This window comes from Schistocerca cancellata, unplaced genomic scaffold, assembly GCF_023864275.1.
Source record: "Schistocerca cancellata isolate TAMUIC-IGC-003103 unplaced genomic scaffold, iqSchCanc2.1 HiC_scaffold_946, whole genome shotgun sequence".
Classification (NCBI taxonomy): Eukaryota; Metazoa; Arthropoda; class Insecta; order Orthoptera; family Acrididae; genus Schistocerca; species Schistocerca cancellata.
In genome coordinates this window covers 25001-27920 of record NW_026046954.1, presented here as the reverse complement: position 1 = coordinate 27920, position 2920 = coordinate 25001, and the positions used below count along the sequence as shown (strand labels likewise).

The window sequence follows — 2920 nt, the reverse complement described above, 5'->3', positions numbered from 1 at the left end:
TTGTGCCTTAACCTAACCCACGTTGTGCCTTAACCTAACCCACGTTGTGGCTTAACCTAACCCACGTTGTGGCTTAACCTAACCCACGTTGTGGCTTAACCTAACCCACGTTGTGGCTTAACCTAACCCACGTTGTGGCTTAACCTAACCCACGTTGTGGCTTAACCTAACCCACGTTGTGGCTTAACCTAACCCACGTTGTGCCTTAACCTAACCCACGTTGTGCCTTAACCTAACCCACGTTGTGCCTTAACCTAACCCACGTTGTGCCTTAACCTAACCCACGTTGTGCCTTAACCTAACCCACGTTGTGCCTTAACCTAACCCACGTTGTGCCTTAACCTAACCCACGTTGTGCCTTAACCTAACCCACGTTGTGCCTTAACCTAACCCACGTTGTGCCTTACCCTGCTCTGTAATTGGCATATGACACGTTACATTAATGTATTGTTGTCCAACCGCAACCGGCTCAGAATGTTGTGTACACAGCTATGTGTCATCTCCCCATAACAGCTGCATTGCAGTGTGGTACGCCATAGAGACGTGTGGGAGTAATGGACGCAGTGGATGGCGATCAGCATGAGCCGTCTGTTCATGTAGTGGCGCGTGTATGCAGACGTAGTAGTCTCTTCTCACACAATGTGATAGCACGGTGCCCCGCGTTCCACATCTGCGACATGCTACAGAGGCCGGTTGACAGTTGGTCGCGCAATGGAGATCGCATATGTACGGGGGCACCTTCCACGTGCCCTCTAGTCGGGCACATTTTGTTGCGTGGATGTGAGCGAATGTAGTGTGTCTTGACACCTGACAGGCAGGCATGCAATAATAGTTGACTTTGCAAACGGGGATGGACGTGTACGTTTACTGGTGACGTTACGCAAATGAACAACTGGTAACCCGTTGTGGTGCGGTTGATCTTGCTGGAGGTACATCTGTGAGGGCAACGATCGGTACAGCTACGAAGCGGTCCCCACCATACCAACGAACGTGAATGTGAATCTGGGTGTGAAGCGATACGCGGCTGTGGGTGGGTGGGACTGTCCCCGGCCGGTGAGGGGGGGCCGCCCGGCGTGCTGGCCGCGCGGTGCGTGGGCGCACGCGCTACAGCCGGCTGGTGGGGGCGCCCAGTGGCAGGCGCGCCGGCCGACGGACGCGGCAGGCGGCGCAGCTGCGCGCCGGGGCACCCTGCGCGCGGCGCCGTGCAGCCAAAGTGGGTCCTCGCGGACCCGGTGCGAAGCGCGGTGGACATCTGCAGTGTGCTGGTCCGATTGAGGACTGTGTGCGTTGAGGATGCGCCGCCGCCCGGCACTCGGCGCCGCGACGCCGTCTGCTGCTCGGTCGCCCCAGCGGTTCTCGCTGGTGGTTTGTATCGCAGTTGTGCGGACGTGTTGGCACGTGCGCTGTGCTGGGAGAGTTCGCTTCGGCACCCACGTGGGGCCTTTGCCCTTCTGTGGCGCTGGCGTTGGAGCTGCCGGTCACCGTAGGTGGCGCGTGTTGTCTCCCGCCGGCAATGCCACGACAGCACGCTCCCGGGCCTCTGTCGGCAGCGGCAAGCTCAGTTGGGAGCACGGGTGGTCGCACCTAAAGCGTCTACTCGCCTAACTCCGGGCGATTGCGCCTCTCTCGAACCCGACCAAGTACTTAGGACGGCGCTGCGCGCCGCCGGGACCTGAGAGGGTTTCGAGGTGTATTGTGCAGGGGAGCCCAGCCTCCTCCTGTTTGCAGAATAATTGAGCGGACGCTTGCGTGTTCGCGCGCGGCCCCCGGGACACACTCCCGGGCGGCCGGCTGCTCAGCTCTAGTTGACGCAGCTCCCTGGTTGATCCTGCCAGTAGTCATATGCTTGTCTCAAAGATTAAGCCATGCATGTCTCAGTACAAGCCGCATTAAGGTGAAACCGCGAATGGCTCATTAAATCAGTTATGGTTCCTTAGATCGTACCCACGTTACTTGGATAACTGTGGTAATTCTAGAGCTAATACATGCAAACAGAGTCCCGACCAGAGATGGAAGGGACGCTTTTATTAGATCAAAACCAATCGGTCGGCTCGTCCGGTCCGTTTGCCTTGGTGACTCTGAATAACTTTGGGCTGATCGCACGGTCCTCGTACCGGCGACGCATCTTTCAAATGTCTGCCTTATCAACTGTCGATGGTAGGTTCTGCGCCTACCATGGTTGTAACGGGTAACGGGGAATCAGGGTTCGATTCCGGAGAGGGAGCCTGAGAAACGGCTACCACATCCAAGGAAGGCAGCAGGCGCGCAAATTACCCACTCCCGGCACGGGGAGGTAGTGACGAAAAATAACGATACGGGACTCATCCGAGGCCCCGTAATCGGAATGAGTACACTTTAAATCCTTTAACGAGTATCTATTGGAGGGCAAGTCTGGTGCCAGCAGCCGCGGTAATTCCAGCTCCAATAGCGTATATTAAAGTTGTTGCGGTTAAAAAGCTCGTAGTTGGATTTGTGTCCCACGCTGTTGGTTCACCGCCCGTCGGTGTTTAACTGGCATGTATCGTGGGACGTCCTGCCGGTGGGGCGAGCCGAAGGCGTGCGACCGCCTCGTGCGTGTTCGTGCGTCCCGAGGCGGACCCCGTTGAAATCCTACCAAGGTGCTCTTTATTGAGTGTCTGGGTGGGCCGGCACGTTTACTTTGAACAAATTAGAGTGCTTAAAGCAGGCAAGCCCGCCTGAATACTGTGTGCATGGAATAATGGAATAGGACCTCGGTTCTATTTTGTTGGTTTTCGGAACCCGAGGTAATGATTAATAGGGACAGGCGGGGGCATTCGTATTGCGACGTTAGAGGTGAAATTCTTGGATCGTCGCAAGACGAACAGAAGCGAAAGCATTTGCCAAGTATGTTTTCATTAATCAAGAACGAAAGTTAGAGGTTCGAAGGCGATCAGATACC

The 2920-nt window shown here is 56.0% G+C and overlaps 1 non-coding gene across 1 annotated transcript in view; it reads left to right on the top strand.

The window, feature by feature from the left end:
* Positions 1-1815: 1815 nt before the first annotated feature.
* LOC126149704 (small subunit ribosomal RNA) overlaps positions 1816-2920 on the top strand; it is a 1909-nt gene continuing 804 nt past the window's right edge. The window contains exon 1 of the ribosomal RNA XR_007531059.1: positions 1816-2920. This exon is cut by the window's right edge and continues 804 nt beyond it. This is a non-coding gene — a ribosomal RNA (small subunit ribosomal RNA).